This window comes from Triticum dicoccoides, chromosome 1B, assembly GCF_002162155.2.
Source record: "Triticum dicoccoides isolate Atlit2015 ecotype Zavitan chromosome 1B, WEW_v2.0, whole genome shotgun sequence".
Classification (NCBI taxonomy): domain Eukaryota; kingdom Viridiplantae; phylum Streptophyta; class Magnoliopsida; order Poales; family Poaceae; genus Triticum; species Triticum dicoccoides.
Window position 1 is genome coordinate 664,455,543 of NC_041381.1, and position 7,891 is coordinate 664,463,433.

At 50.4% G+C, this 7,891-nt stretch overlaps 1 pseudogene; it reads right to left on the bottom strand.

Annotated features, from left to right (window-relative positions):
- Positions 1-498: 498 nt before the first annotated feature.
- On the bottom strand, positions 499-7,069 carry LOC119350854 (annotated as a pseudogene).
- Between the last annotated feature and the right edge of the window lie 822 nt (positions 7,070-7,891).

The window sequence follows — 7,891 nt, forward strand, 5'->3', positions numbered from 1 at the left end:
AAGTGCGTAAATAGGAGCACACACACCCATGACAACAACAGGCTAAGGATCCCCAACTCTTGGTGCACCATTTCTTTTATTAGCGGGCAACAATGCAAGATCTGCATTTAACATTGGTGGACAGCAAATTGTGTACTAAAGGTATGCTTGCAGGAAACTAAAAGATTTCAAACAAACATAGATAATATATTAGCTGACCGCATACAAGCTAACAGAGTGACATCAATGGCTGTTACATGAAAGCAAATAGATTAGTTACTAGGTTCATTAATACAGCTAAACATTGCTAATGGAGGGCCAGTGACAGATGTCTATTCATGGCTAACCAACATTGTTTGAACCGACAAAAGGGCGTGCACCCAGACACCAACAGAAAAACAAACTGAGGTGTATGCCTTATCCGGCACACCGCTTCAGAACTAATCGTACAAGGTTTACCATATACCCAACAACTAATGTGTACTAAGCCGCTAGTGCCATGCTGATTACGCCAAGTCTTTAGGGAGCATATGCTTTCCATTCCGCAAAATAGGGAATGTAAGGCAGACCTCCCGGGAAATCTCCAGAAGCAGAAATAACATGCACTCTCTGGTTGGTCATATCATATGACAATGTCTTCTCCTTGCTATCAGTAAGGAAAACCAAATCATGTTGTGGATGAATTGCAAACATCGTGAAGACATCATCATTATGATGATCCCTTCCGAACAGTTCCAAGCAGTTAATAGCACATTTGAGGGTCCATTGTCCACTATCATGATCGTCAAGAACCCAAATAGAGAGTTGGCGCATATTTGTATGCCAAGCATACAAGTGCCTCTAGGACCTCCCAATGAAAAGATTATCATAGCCCTCTGTCATGGCAGGTGTCATTTTAATTTCCCTCCAAGCACTCCTCTCCATGTCCACTGTGACTATTGAAAAATGAGTATAGAAGTGCATAGTGCCATTCAGGAACACGCATTTCGAATCACGAAAATAACGCTTTATGAGAACCCATGGATCATCACAATGATCATCCCACTAACCCTGTAGGGAAGTCCATCCTCCAGTTTGTGACGAGTAGGTCATTGCCACGGGCAGGCCAGACTTTGCGAACAGGGGCACAAATACCATAAAGCGGGAAGGAATGGTTAAGTCAAAGCACAAAGGGCGTGTTTGGTTACATTGCTGATCCAGCCTGGCCCGGCGAGCCTGGCTCTATTGAGCCGGCTTGAGGGGATGCAGGCCAAAAAAACACCAGATGCACATAGTTTGGTTCCCTGCATGCCGACAACCATTTTCGACACGGAGTTTGGTTGCCCGCATTGCATTAGACGCACATATGACATGGTGTTTGGTTGTAACCTGCATAAGGTGTTGTCACCACTTCAAACTAGTGGTGAGCTTACCACACCGAATCTAAACATGTAGCGCCATCTACTTAAACAAATGACAGTTCATCCTAACTAGTATCAAATGACAGTTCAAATTATTAAGAGCCATTGGCTAAATAAGGGATAGTTCATCGGTGTTGCTGCTACCAGATCTTCCTCTTCCTCTCCTCTTCTTCTGCTTCTGCTTCTACTGCTGCTTCTGCTGCTTCTTGTTCTTCTTCCATCTTCAAATCCTGCACTGACCTCTGTTAAGCCACATTGTCTCTGCCCACTCCAACATTTTCTTCTTCCAAGCGTCATTGTCAAATGCCTCCACACCATGCCCAGAGCTAACAACATCGTCAGGCTCGACATCTTCCTCCTCAGACACGTGTTAATTAAAGCCCACTGGAGGATCCAGTTATGCAGAATGCAACAAGCAAGAACTAGCTTAAACTAAGTGGAGTATGGGTGGAATGGCTTCTGATCCAGGATCTTAAACATATTCTTCAGAGCTCCAAATGCCCTCCCAACAGTTACTCTAAGGCTGGAGTGTCTGAGATTAAACAACTCCTGTGCAGTCCTAGGATAGTTCCTACCAGAGAACTCATTGAGATGGTACATTGTTTTCTTGAAGGGTGGAAGAATACCCGGCCAACATGCATAGCCAGCATCTCCAAGGTAGAACTTGCCTCGGAGATGTTGATCCCATTAGGTCGACTCATGCTGTCAGTGAGAATGTTAGCATCATGCACTGACCCGTCCCAGCCAGCCAGCACATGTGTGAAGTTTAGATCAAAGTCAACAGCAGCAAGCACATTCTGGCTTATGTAGTGCTTCCTCCCCCTGTATGCTGCAGACTGTGACCTAGGAACTCTGGCAGTGACATGAGTACCATCTATTGCCCCAATGTAATCCTGAAAATGGCATCACAAGCCTGTGTTAGTGCTCAACTTGAACAATACAAGCATATCAAGCCATGAAAAGTGTATATTGTCAATGCTCACCTTGAAGTATGGATACCATCTTGGGCTTCAGCGAATCTTGGGTGGAGTCTGACTAGATGGTCTCCTGATCATCTCTCCTCTAAGCTCCCCAATAGCAAAAAGCACTTGCTTAAAGTACCTAGAGATGGTCTCCATTGATCTCCTGAACATGTTGTGAATGACCCTGAACCTCTGGTTATGGCCAACAACATGGAGGAACATGGCCACTTGCTCTTCGACACTGGTGTTGATGCTATCTTGTAACAGCCCCCTGCTCCTGAAGGTCTCGACAAGCCTGGCAAATAATGATCTTTTCATTCTAAGCATCCACAGAGCCTCGATGTCATTGCAGTTGTAGACGTAGTTCAGATTTTGGATCCTCTCATGTTCCCAGGGAAACAATGGACCATAGCGGATCAAAGGTCTCCCAGCACGACGAACAGCTCTCTGGTGCATGAACATGACCCATGCCTGAATCACACTAATCAGTGCTGCTGCCTGGATTATCAGCCTCATCCGTGCGTCCATAACCTAGTCGACATCGACGGTTCGTTCAGTGGGAAATCGATCCTACACCTAGCTTAACGGCCTAACCACTTAGCTAACAAAGGGGGGAGGGTGTGCTGCTTACCGGCATCGGAGACGAGGACGGTGTAGGGGGAGCCATGGCACAGACTAGGTCGACTAGACGGTGGCCAACAACAAGGGGAGCACCAGATCCGCCGCAAACGCCACCGCCGCCTATAGCGCAGATCTGAAATCACAGCCGCCGCCGGTGGTGAGGAAGTAGGGAAGAAAGGAGGGCAGTGGCTATGGGTGAGCGGGTGAAAGGGGGGTGAGGCGAATTTGGCGTCGGGACGGCGCGCCAGATTTCCATCCCCCTCGCCCTTGCCTCACTCCCGCCCGTCCGACCTCACGCCGCACTCAACCTGACTCACGAGAAACTGCCGATCCGAGCGTTTCCAGCGAGCCAGGCTCTGGGCTGCTTTGAGAAGTGTGCGATGCAGGCCCAACAGGAAAACAGGCAACCAACCAGGCCTCTCTCTTCCCGCGCGGGTCTGGTTGGGCTCGATGCGGGCAACCAAACATGCCCAAAGAGTACGAAAAGACTCTTCCATGATCGCGCGTGCCAACGTGCAGATCCCCTTCGCGCAACCCAATCAACTCCCGACCATGTATGTTTCTTTCCAACTTAGAGGGTGTTTGTTTCCAGGGACTTATTTGTTTAGGGACTTAAAAAAGTCCCTATAAGTCTCATCTAAACCAAACAGGAGGAACTTATAGGGACTTAAAGTGGGCATTTGGGACTTATGAAATAAGACTCTCAAGAAGAGTCTTATAGGGACTTATAGTTGTAATATGGTCATTTAGTCCATGTTAAGTCCCAGGAACCAAACAGGTAGGAACTTTTTAGGGACTTGGGACTTATAAGTTGGGACTAAAAAAAGTCATAGGACTTATGAACCAAACAGGGCCTTAATAACTGCAGCCGTTTCCATGTATTTACAGTGGCCCCACCTCCTCCTTTGACGATACAAGCAGCACGGATCCGGCTTGCCTGCTCCCTCCCCGTGCTCCCATCCGTGCTCCCACTTCATCTTACGGTTGTTTTTTTTCCTTTTTCCTTTCTAATCTAATCATCTCCCCCCCTAATTTTAAGGGGGTGGGGCCGGGCCTTATTTTGTTCCAATCAAATCATGCCACGTATGCGGGAGCACGGATGGGCACACACGCGGGGAGCAGGCAAGTCTCGTCCAAGCAGCACATGGTTGCATGCACGTTGGGCCCACTCCACTTTCCATTTAATCCTCGCCTGGTGAATGCGCATGGACCTTTCCATCCCTAATTAATCGCCCCCCTGATTTTCACTTGGGTGGGGCCTGCCCATTCCTTAATTACCAATAACACACCCTGATAAACTTACTTAATTGGAACAAGCGCACCCAGTCCGAAATCGTGCGCTTTGACGCGCGCGTGCGTTATAGCCATTCCCCAAAGAGTATCGAAAATGTTAACGCCCACACGTGTGAGCGTTGACCATCTCGACCACACGCATCCATCACCGTTCAGTACTATATGCACGAATCATGGCAAAATTTGGCTGATTTTCTGTGCCACGTAGGACAAGGCGTGCGCGTGGTGTGTGACATAGTTCGCCCACACATCCATTTTACCACACGGAGGGGCCGGTGTGTGGGCGTTTAGCAGTTCACCCACACACCAGTTTTCAGTCACGCACAAGGGCTAGTGTGTGGGCATTTGCCATCTCACCCACACGCCCGTCTCCTCTCCCACACCCCAGCTGCTAGTTGCCATGTGTTTTTGCAACGCACATGGCGACTGCCCCTAGTGTGCTTTATAAGCAGGTGGCAACTCTCTTTTTTTACCCGAGTTGCCATGTGTTTTTTCAGGATACACGACAACTGCTTAGTGTGCACGTAAGCAGATGGCAACTCTCTTTTACCGAGTTGCCATGTGTTTTTGCATGGTACATGGCAACTACCCCAACGTGCACGTACATGGCAACTGCCCTAACGTGCACGTTAGCAGATGGCAACTCTTCCTTTTTACATGGCAACTGCCCTAGCATGCTTGTGAGCACATGGCAACTCTCTCAACTGCCTAGTGTTAGTATGTGGCAACTCCTAAAGTTATGAAATCCTTGCAACTACATTAGATCAGACCATACATGGCAACTGCAGTTGAGCAACCATGGCAACTGCAGTTGTCCGACATGGCAACCATAGTTCAGCGACATGGCAACTGCAGTTAAACAAACATGGACGAGGGTCTGGACCATGGCAACTGCGGGCGCGCGGTGGGCGTCACGCGTCGCGTGCGGCGCCAGGAGGGTACGAGGCCTGACATACGGGCGTGTGGGCGTTATCAACTTCGCCCACACGCACGCGTGTGAAAGAGTTCGGGAGGGAAAAAAGATGTGTGTGGGCATTAGTTATTTTGCCCACACGTAGGTGTGTGGGCTGGTTGCTGTCCATGCCACACGAGGCGTGTGGCACAACTACCCGATACACCATACGTGTGGCAGTTATCGGGACCCAAGAGTATTTGCCTATACGCAAAAGGTCATCCAATTCTATAGGAGGCAACAAAATCCACTCCTGGGTAGCGGGATTGCACACAACATAATCTAATTGATCAGCCTCTCAGGCCATCTGAAGCTCCGACAATCGAACCTATTTCCTTGTGGAAACGAATTCCAACCGCATTGCATAGGGAGGGGGATTTCCAGCATTTGCAAAAGAGAAGGCTGGTGCTGCATGCATTGCTGGACGCGGAAGTACTTATAGGTGCCACGCAAGAAAGGGAGATCGGTGTCAACCATTGAGCACCTTTCCCGGACAAATTGTGGAAATTGCAACTGAGGCTCAACTGGAAGTCGTAGTAGTCCGAGTGGAAATTGCAACTGAGGCTCTGCGGAGTCTTTTTGCTGAAGTCGTAGTCCGAGTGGAAGAAGAAACTAGAGAGCGTCTGCGGGGACCTCTTGCGGACGCCGTGGTCGGAGCAGAGGGCGCCATGGTGTGGACACGCACTTGAAGCGGCATACCGACCTGTAGGGCACCCGCGACAGGATCTCGATGAGGATGTCCTCGGGGAAGCTCCCCTCGGCCTGCTCGTGTTTCTGCTTCTTCTTATTCTCCTCCTAAAAATGGCAGAGACGTACGGTTCGTTTAGGCTCCCAACACCCTCCGGCAGATCGATTCTTGGAAAGAGGATGGGCGCGAACCTCAGATTCTACGGAGACGACGGCGAGGCAGTGCAGCAACGGCGGCGGCGGGGAAGAACTTGATGGATCCTCCTCGCCGCGGCCTCCGTCTCCGTGGGTGTTCGCCTATTCCTCGTGCCCGTGCTCGCCTCCGCCTTCTCTTCCCGACGGCATGGCCTCCACCGGATCGCCTGGCCTAGGGTTTGGGTTGATTTGGGAAGGGGAACAGAGGAGTTGGGTTGTGTCGTCGACCTCACACTGCGCTGGAGAAGTTCGGTTGAGAAAAGAAGAGGAACGGGATCACTTTTTTTCCTGAAACAAGAGGCAAAATGATATTTCTCCCTCGAGAAAAAATCAAATAAACAATAAAGGGACAATTTCTTTATACTGAACAGAGATAAAGACAAAATGCTTCACAAAGGGCCTTTGAGCAATGCAGCATCGTACATACGCACAACTGCCCAATGTGTGTTGATTGATGGATGATTGGTTCAAGCATGTTTTGTGTCATGATGATCGTCTGATCGATGACTGCTTCTCCCTTTATTTCACTATATATATATACTGCATGACCAATAATATCTGAGGGGAGGCATTGCTTACCTACGGGGATTAAGTTGTTTACCTACGGTGTGGTTTAGGCATTGCTTCACCTACACTTGAAGACTCTAAATGAGGGGAGGCCAAATCATATCGGCAGTTTCATTAGAGAGAAGATTTGGTAACAAATACTAGTGTGTCCGTTGTTGCGAACAACAAATTTCATGTGGGAACGGAGGACAACAAATTTCTTTTTTTTTTCAAATGTTGGTAGTTGATCTACCAAATTCATTGATCAGGAGAAAGAAGGTTGGTCTAGTTTATGAGGGAAACCGGACCCCAAAACCATACAAGCAGCCTTTCGGTCAACACATGCACCCTCACTAGACACGGGTCCCTTTGACCGCATCCATCTTCAAGACGATGCCCCCAAGAGAGAACGCGACGCCGAATGGCGCCGCCATCGTCTGATCTTAACTAGATCAAGGGTTTCCTCGGAGCACGTCGGGAAAGGCAAGATTAGAGCAGCTACATAGGTGCCTCCAACGAGGGAGCGACACCCGAAAGCGCCGCCATCGACGACTCCGGCCGCAACTGGAGTACGACTTTCACCGGCAGTCTCACCTGCATAGCCCGAACCCAGGATCCAATCAGCCTACACATCGAACCACTATCCCTGCCTCCACGGCCAACTGCACCTCCCCGGCGAGCTCGACGTGCTTCCAACCATGCATCCGCATCCCCCACTAGACGGAGAATGCAACCCATAGCGGTGCCATTCGTCTCCCATCGGAAGGATACAACCAGCACGACGCCATTCGTCTCCCCGAGGATGCAACCCCTGCCAGCCATTCATCTCCCGACAAAGGATGCAACAACCGCAGCGAGGCCATTCCTCTCCCTCCAGCCACCACCATCTCGTCCTCCCACCCAAAGTCGCGTCGAGCTCACCAAACCACCAAACAGGAGGATGCAACACCAGGCGAGGTGCCATTCATCTCCCACAGCCTCACCCGCACGGCCAGTAGAAACCCAGATCGAGCCCTGCTGCCCGCGGAACCCATGCCTCCGACAGATCCGGTGTCTCCATGGTCGCCGAGCGGAGAATCACCGGCCACCAAAGACAACCGGTCGCCACCCGGCAGATTCGCGCTGGGGCGCCACCGGCACGCCTCCCACGCCCCCGCGCGCCGCAGATCCACGCTGGGAGCAGCGCCTGCGCACCCTTCCCACACGCCGCCTTAGATCTGGTAGCGACCACCACGCGCCCGGCAGCCGCACGCCTC